The sequence below is a fragment of the Macaca fascicularis genome, chromosome 2 (assembly GCF_037993035.2).
Source record: "Macaca fascicularis isolate 582-1 chromosome 2, T2T-MFA8v1.1".
NCBI lineage: Eukaryota > Metazoa > Chordata > Mammalia > Primates > Cercopithecidae > Macaca > Macaca fascicularis.
The window spans coordinates 1,683,449-1,692,407 of NC_088376.1; the positions used below are offsets into that span (position 1 = coordinate 1,683,449).

Consider the following 8,959-nt stretch of genomic DNA (forward strand, 5'->3'; position numbering starts at 1 on the left):
TTTTCCTGAATATTTTCGATCCAAGTTTGGTTGAATCTGCAGGTGTAGAGCCCATGGCCACAGAGGGCTGACTCTGCTTTGTTTTCTTCCTATATACACAGAGCTATGATAAAGTTTTATTTATAAATTAAGCACAGTAAGAGATTAACAACAATAACTAATAATAAAACAAACAATATACTCTAATAAATGTTATGTGAATGTGGCTGTTCTCTCTCTCTCTCTCAAAATATCTTACTATATCATACACAACTATTTTCTGACCGTGGCTGACTGGGGGTAACTGAAACCACAGAAAGTAAAGCTGCCACTAAGGGAGAGCTCTTTTAGTAGCAAGTTGCAATTACATATGCTATTCCACATTTCAAAAATCTAACTCAAACTTGACCGATTACTACAAGGAACTATTTGCAAAAAGATGAGACATAATTTTTCTTTTACATTCTATTCCTGCCTTCCCCATCTCTAGGCCTACATTATCCTCCCCACTAAAACCCAGTGCTCAGTATTTTTCTACCAGCACACCAATGCCCAGTTCCAAAGCCGAGTTCGCAAGCATACTTTCCATTTGGGATGTTGACCTGCTTATGCCATGGTGGTACTTAATAAGCTGGTGCTCTAAGAGGCACCCTCTGGAAACTCAAGGGTTAAAGTGCAGCTAATATTCCTGGCATTCATTAGTCATATCATCTTGCTGCACACTCAGGTCTTTCTGGAGATAACAGTGTAAGGACATTGCCCCTGCGTAAAGGCCTTTGAAGCTTGAGGGAGTATATGGCTAACCGAAAGTAGGGAAAAGAACCAGAAAATCTCCTAGATTAGGGGTCAGCAAACTATAGCTAGCAGGTCAAAGACAGCCCACTACCTGTTTTTGTAATGAAAATCTGATTGGAACACAGACAGCCATGCTCACTCACTGTTACATTTATTGTCCATGGCTGCTTTTGTGCTACAACAGCAGAGCTGAGTAGTCACAGATACTGTGTGACCTGCAAAGCCTAAAATATTTACAATCTGGCCCGTTACTGAAAAAGTTTGCTACCTCTCATCCTAGATGAAATCAGGACCAGCTTTATTAATAATTTGGTGGCAAATTCTACCTAAATTTACCCAATCTAAAGTGAAAAACGGTGTTAGAAATAGAATTATTTCGAGTGCAGTGGTGCAATCATGGCTCACTGCAGCCTCGAACTGCTGGGTGTAAGTGATCCTCCTACCTCACCCTCCCAAGTGGCTAGGACTACAGGCCCATGCCACCACACCCAGCTAATTTTTTATAGAGATGCGGGTCTCACTTTGTTGCCCAGGTTGGTCTCAAACTCCTGGCCTCAAGCAATCCTTCCACCTCAGCCTCCCAAAGTGCTGGGATTACAGGTATGAACTATCACACCAGGCTGAGAACTTATAAAAGTAAAAGTGAATTTCAAAACATGAGCTTCTCAGGCAGATTAGTTCTAAACTAAAGCTCAATGTGACTTGTCATGAGCCCTATAAACTATCACATTTAAGACCTTAGCTTTGAACTGGATCTCTTCCCTCTAATTTCGTCAGAGAAACCCTTATTCAACAAACACTGAGCAGCACTTACTCTGAGCCAGACCCTGGGTTAGCCACTGGCACACATAATAAAGCTTATACTTCCTCAGCCTGGACACGCAGTAGGATATTTCAGGAAAGAAAAAACCATGAGGGACACATGGAATAGTTCTTACAGCTGAACAATTTTACTCTGCCACTATTCTACCAGAATATTTGGTGAGTAAACTCTTGTGTTTAGAATGTGATCTTCCTAGAGTGGGTTGTAAACTCATATCTCTAAGGCAGGGTCTATAACAGAATTCAGGAAGTCTGTGAATTCGGATGAAAAAGACCATATCTCTATTATCACTTTAGTTATGAACATAAGCTACAGCAGTAATAGAAGACTTATTAGACAAATGGATTTGTTACCAGTAGAAATCATGGATATTTTCATATCATATTATACTTGTTATATTTTGATAACTATATATCAACATAATTCAATATAACTGGTTTTCTTTATAGTTCTATGTATTTTATTTTTGCATATGAAAACATATTCCAAAAAGGAACTCTAAACGCTTTCACCACACTGCCAAAGGAGTCCATAACACAAAAAAGATTAAGATTCCTGTTCTGCAGTCAAAAAATAAAGAAACATAATCACATTTAGTGTAATTCTCTGTATATAAAAAAACTACCTGTTTTTTATTAAGGGTTATACGCTCATTGTCTATAGAGCAGGAACCGCATGTCATTATTTTTTGGCAGCCTTCACCTTAAAACTGGTTTGCAAGTAGTTGTGAATGTGACATAACCGCCTAGCAGATTCATGGCTCCCCTGGCTCACTGGCAGTCATCCTAGTCCAAACACAGAAAGTCTCAAACTAACATAACTTTCAACTTGTGGTACAAGAGAATTCCCAAAAGAAGGCAAGGGGCAAGGCACGGTGGCTCACGCCTGTAATGCCGACACTTTGGGAAGCCAAGGTGGGTGGATTACTTAGGTCTGGAGTTTGAGACCGGCCTGGCCAACATGGTGAAATCCCGTCTCTACTAAAATACAAAAATTAGCCGGGCGTGGTGGCGGGCGCCTGTAATCCCAGCTGAGGCAGGAGGTCGCTTGAACCCAGGAGGCAGAGTTTGCAGTGAGCTAAGATTGCACCACTGCATTCTAGCCTGGCCAACAAGGCAAGACTTGGTCTCAAAAAAAAAAATAAATAAATAAATAAATGGAAAGAAAGGAGGGAAACAACACACACAGAAAGCCTGCTATTAATATATATCTATTAACCTGGTTTACGAATGGTAAAACATAGGTAATTCAATTATTTACATTAATGAATAAGGTAGATAAACAAACCTAAAAGAATGCCAAATATGAGACTCATTTCTTTTTATCTTCTGAGGTGGCACTTCGGCACATGCTGCAAATGTAAAAAGGTACATTCCCGGAATTTACTGGCTAAATTGTAGAAAGGAATTAGGATTTACATTCTGCCACAAATAATCCATAAAGCAATTAACAAAACAAATCACATATGAAACACATGTCCAAGTACTCATTTGACAGGAATACTGTGAAAAGAGACGTTTAGGACGAAAAGCAGAAAGGTTTATGCCTAGGAAAGAGTTTCAAGGACGGAGGGAAAAGGAGATGCCAGAAGTGGCCAAGCAGATGAGCAGGAGGGTTGACAAGGCCTAGAGTCCTGACCCCTCCCTCTCCCAAGCCACCCCTTTTTCTCATGTGCTTGATGTGTGACAATGTCAAAGATGTACAAGCAGCCAACCACAATCTTGAGCAAAAAAGGGACTCTCACGGTCCTGTGATAACTGGCAAGTACTCTGACTTCAGGGTTTCTCTAACTGGAAAAAAAAAATCCAAGAAAAAAATGACTTTTAGAAAAATGTATTCTTACCAATCTATTTCAAGGTGACATAAACTTTGATGTGAAGGAGACCTACTTCTGCTTGACTTAGGAAAATTTCTATTGGCAGAAAAGTCAGAAGGTCTGCTTCAGATCAGAGTTACGTAAATACTTAGAAAAGCGTGATGCTTGAGTAAGAACTCTACTGTTATTAACAGATATTTTGCTATTATCCATGATTAATAACAATGGAAAATTATGCTTGCTTTTTATTTGAGCATTTCAAAAACTAACTCTATCAGCACTTTCAACATCTCCAGGAGAGGTTATTCGGATCCCTAGGGAAATCCTGTCTAACCTAAAGGCTAGGCAGCTCTGAATTATAAATGGAGTCAGATGGTTTACAAACTCTATGAAATTATATATAAAATTTGGTAAGTTCACATATATTTCAGATTATTGAAGGGCTGTTTAATCATAAGAACAGTTACCTCTGGCCATGGTTAGAAAATCTAAAACAAGAGAAAGCAATAATGCTTTCCATACATAGTCACAGGGCGAGTCAATGTTAATCTCAGAGAAAGTAACCAGGGACTGCTAAATCCAGGGCTCTATCTAACTAGATCATTCTTCCTGAGGGATCACATATTCAAAAAGCAGGTCCCCAAGGAAAATAAAACCCCACTGCTTATGGGGGAAGAATCACAGACTGAGGGGGAATGAAGCTCATTCTTTATCAACAAGGCCATCATGCTAGTTTTCAAAGGGAATTTGCAAAGCAAATCCTTTGTCCTACAAAAAGATTCATTTCATTCAGCAAAGAAAAGAGATCCCAGAGGGAGTACTGCAGAATCCCAAGCCTCTTCTATAGCCTGTTACCTTGAAGCATATATGCTGTTCTAGAAGAAATCCTTGGGTAGTTCCTTTTAGTTAAGTAGAATGTAAGTCAAGTAAACATCTAATGTGCTAGAAAAAGGTGTAACTAGCCAACTTTTTTAGCCAAGAAAAGGCTATCCCCCACCATTCTCAACTCATTGCCATTCAAGAACCTATCTGAACCCTATTCCCCTATTACAGAGTGTAGAGGCAGGAGTGGCTATCAGATTAATACAGTGTCTGATAAATTGAATGACCTCATACTTCTCCTATTATAAAAAGCACTTGGTGGCACCGTCAGTAGCACCTTCTAAAAGGAGCTGTAAGGCCGGGCACGGTGGTCATGCCTGTAATTCCAGCACTTTGGGAGGCTGAGGCCGGTAGATCACCTAAGGTTGGAAGTTTGAGACCAGCCTGGCCAACATGGTGAAACCCTGTCTCTACTAAAAATACAAAAATTAGCCGGGTATGGTGGCAGATGCCTGTAGTCCCAGCTATTCAGGAGGCTGAGGCAGGAGAACCGCTTTGAACCAGGAGGCGGAGGTTGCAGCGAGCTCGGATCTTGCCAGCGCACTCCAGCCTGGGCAACAGAGTAAGCCTCCGTCTCAAAAATAAATAAATAAATAAATAAAATAAAAAGGGCTGTAAGAGAGAAGTAGTAACATTCACTTTAATTTCATCTACATCACTAACAGCCCTAAAGAAAGGGAATGTGTAGGAAATAAAGTCAGCAGCTAAAACTTCATTTACATTACCCATAGTGTGGCATCACTCCTAGCATGTCAGGCTTGCCTCCAGCATACAAACCACTGAATTAGACAACCAAGTACACTGAGGTCTCTTCCATGTGGCATTCCACTCACCATCACTGACATCGCGGGTATCATCATTTTGTCCACCTTTCTTTCTCATCATGTCATCATTTGTTTACTGCTATTACTGCACCAAATCCCATTCTCAATATCTTCTTACTAGCAAGTTTCTGTACTTGCCAAATCACTAAATATCAAGATAAATAGGCTCTGGAGTTCATATCTTCCTTCCTACTTCCATTTTATTGTTGGCAGAATATTTTCTGTCCCTATCTTGAGTTTCCTTCCCAACCCTTGTTCCTACGCTCAAAGCTTCCAGTTCCCCATTAGCAGTTCCTCATACTACAAACCCCTAAATCCTCACTGCCTCTATAAATATCACTGTCCCGTTTTTTGTTTGTTTGTTTGTTTTTTGTTTTTTTTTTTTTGAGACAGAGTCTCCCTCTTCACCCAGGCTGGAGTGCAGTGGTGTAATCTCAGCTCGCTGCAACCACCGCCTCCTAGGTTCAAGCAATCCTCCCACCTCAGCCTCCCGAGTAGCTGGGATGCCAGGCATGAGCCACCACACCCACCCAGTGTCCCTATTTCAATATAATTTCTGGTTCTCCCAACTGAGATCCCGAGTTTCAGCTCTCAGAGCTAGTCACCTCAATTACATTCAGGAAGCCTCCTCCAGTTAGGCCAATCTAATACAGCCTGTTCCCAATTGCATCTTTGTACTTCCAGACAGTTCCCTAGTCAGAGAATCATTACATTTTAGAACCAAAAGAAAACTCAGAAATAATCTGGTCCAATGTTTTTCAAACTTTTAAAGTACATTTTGCTTCTTACCCTTTGAGATGTACAAAATCTATTTTACATCATAATCTCATACACACATAAATCACATGAAACAATACTTACCCTTGCTATGTAAACACACTGAAAGTTTCTATTCTATTCAACTTTTTAAAAGAAAAGTACACGTTCAGGCCAGGCACAGTGGCTCACGCCTGTAATCCCAGCACTTTGGGAGGCCGAGGCAGGTGGATCACCTGAGGTCAGGAGTTCGAGACCAGCCTGGCCAACATGGAGACACCCCGTCTCTACTAAAAATACAAAAATTAGCCGGGCGTGGTAGTGGACGCCTGTAATCCCACCTACTAGGGAGGCTGAGGCAGGAGAATCGCTTGAACCAGGGAGGCGGAGGTTGCGGTGAGCCCGAGATTGCGCCACTGCACTCCAGCCTGGGCGACAAGAGCGAAACTGTCTCAAAAAGAGAAAAAAGAAAAAGAGTTCCATGCACTGAATTGGTTTCCCAGCTCAGTACTGGGAAGAAACCCGTAGTCTGGGAGACATTGAACTAGTCCAAACTTCCCACTCAGTGATGAAGAAACTGTAACTCAGTGGTGAGGTCTGTCCATGAAAATTCACCTCAGGCCTGTCTGTCAATTCCAGACCAGTGTCCTTCCCACCAACGACCTTCTCTGCCCAGTCACAGCCCATCGCGGCCCGTGCCCACACACAACCCTACGGTGGCATCGCCCACCACTGACCCCACCCTCTTCTCCAAGTCACTGCTCTGAGTCGCAGTCCCCTCGCGGCCGCGGCTCGCGTGGCGGTCAGGGTCCCCCACGGCCACCGCCCATCGATCCCGGCCCCTCGGCCATCGTCCCCTGCAGTCACCGCCTCATACTTCCTCGGTCCAAGCGCCGTCGCAGCCCCGGCCTCGCGCTCTCGCGGTCGCGCGTTTCGCATTCCCTCCCCCGGGTCACAGTGCCCCGCTGTCACCAGCCCTCGGTCACAGTGGCCTCGCAGCCCCCGGTCCCACTCGCCTCGCTGTCACTCACCGCTCTTCCTCGGTCACGGTCGCCCCGCGGTCCCAGCCCCACAGAGTGTCCTCTCGGAGACGCACGGAGAGGCGCACACCCGCGGCTCACGCTCCCCGAGCCCGCTCCGCTCGGATTCCTGCCCGGCGCCGCGTCACCGACTAGGGAAGTTGAGGAGGTTGCGGGGAGACGCCCGGGAAAAGCAGCAGATGGAAGAGCCGGCCGGAAGTCCCGCCTACTTCCCCCACCCGTCAATCCGACCACGACTTCTTGAAAACCGCGACTCCTGACACCGTAGTTCCGCCTCCTCAGAGGCCCCGGGGACGAAGTGACCGAGCAGAAATCCCAGAGACCGGAGACGGAATGGCCCGGGTCAGTCTCCGCCCGGAACCGGAGAATGCAGCGAACACGCCTCCTTGAAGAGGGATACGATGTGAACGGGCGCAAGAGCTCGCCGGTCCGTTAAGACGCGCTGCCCGGCGGCTCCCCTGTGGCCCAGCTCGGGCCGCGTCCGCGCAGGCGGGCCTGTGCGCGGAGGTCCTCCCGCCGCACCCCGCACCCCGCACCCCGCACCCGGGCCGCCACCGCGCAGCCCTCCGCGGAGACGCCCCGACCGCGGCCGCCTCGCCGCAGCGTCAGCTTTTACCTGCGTGGGGATGGAAGGGGAATTTCCGACCGCCAGCCCCGTCCGCTGAGAACCTGCGGCTGACCCACCCCCTTCCTTTTTCTGACCCAGGTTGGCTCAAATAATAATAGTAATAATAACAAATCCCCAGGGATCCGCTGGGAGCTAGTTGGGCAGGAGTGGATCAAGACACCTGCCGGGGGGTGTATGGGGGGAGAAGCGTTCTCCTTTGCTAGAATGAACCTTGGGAAGGATCCCTTTTGATCAGTAGGTGTAAGTGGCTACACAATGTTATGGAAGAAGGCTGTAAAAAAATTTTTATTTTTTTAATTACCAACTGAACTGAAGTAAAAGACATTTTTAACTTATTTACTTGTTCTTTTACTTTTGTTTTTTTAAAGACGGAGTCTCGCTCTGTCGCCCAGGCTGGTGTGCAGTGGCGCGATCTCGGCTCACTGCAGCCTCCGCCTCCAGGGTTGAAGAGATTCTCGTGCCTTGTCCCGAGTAGCTGGGATTACAGGCACACGCCACCACGCCCGGCTAATTTTTGTATTTTTAGTAGAATCGGGGTTTCACCATGTTGGTCAGGCTGGTCTCAAACTCCTGACCGCAAGTGATCTGCCCACCTCGGCCTCCCAAAGTGTTGGGATCACAGGCCACCGCGCCCAGCTAACTTTTTTGTTGTTGTTGCTGCTTTGCTTTTTTGGATTTTTTTTTTTTGGGGGGGGGTCTACATCAAGAATATCCAATCTTTTGGCTTCCCTGGGGCACACTGGTAGGAGAGGAATTGTCTTGGGCCACACATAAAGTAACACTAACAATAGCTGATGAGCTTTAATTTAAAAAATCGCAAAACAAACCTCATGATGTTTTTTAAAAGTTTACAAATGTGTGTTGGGCCGCATGCAAAGCTGTCCTGGGCCGCGGCTTGGACAAGCTTGGTCAACATGCTTAACTTGAAAGTGGCTGAGAAGAAAGAGGATGGGTATAACTGTGCATCTGCTGAGGAGCCTCCAGGGGGAAAAAGGATTTAAATCTGAATTTCGAATATGTCTTTGAACATGGTGGATAGACTAAGGTACCCCAAATAAGGACAGTTAGCTGGAGGAGACACCGGGGACTCTACGGGGAACATCACTACAAAAATAAGAGTTTAGATAGTAACCAACATGAGAATCTCAGAGAGTCTTAAGGGAGGATGAATTTCATACAGAGGATTGATTTCATATGACCCTGACACTGTGGACAAAGAAAATGGATGGGTGTTTAGGCTAATAAGCTATGTAAGATATAGGATGGAAAGAGCTGAGCAAAAACACTGTGTGAGAAAGATGAAGGCAACAATTCAAAATGTAGGAATAAGCAGCCAGGCATGGTGGTTCATGCCTGTACTCCCAGCATATTGGGAGGCCAAAGCAGGAGGATCACTTGAGGCCAGGAGTTCAAGAC

General features: G+C 45.2%; 1 protein-coding gene across 13 annotated transcripts in view; it reads right to left on the reverse strand.

Moving 5' to 3' along the window:
* The window catches only part of PCYT1A (phosphate cytidylyltransferase 1A, choline), a 44,962-nt gene extending 37,914 nt beyond the window's left edge, over positions 1 to 7,048 (reverse strand). For 7 of the 13 annotated variants that reach the window (XM_005545270.5, XM_074030679.1, XM_045387272.3 and 4 more), the window contains exon 1: positions 6,907 to 7,048. The gene's annotated coding sequence lies outside the window, so the exon portion shown is untranslated. Of the gene's footprint in view, positions 1 to 2,884; positions 2,987 to 6,617; positions 6,825 to 6,906 lie in introns of those variants that run through there. The other 6 variants (XM_074030680.1, XM_074030677.1, XM_074030682.1 and 3 more) reach the window with 5 other exon arrangements.
* Between the last annotated feature and the right edge of the window lie 1,911 nt (positions 7,049 to 8,959).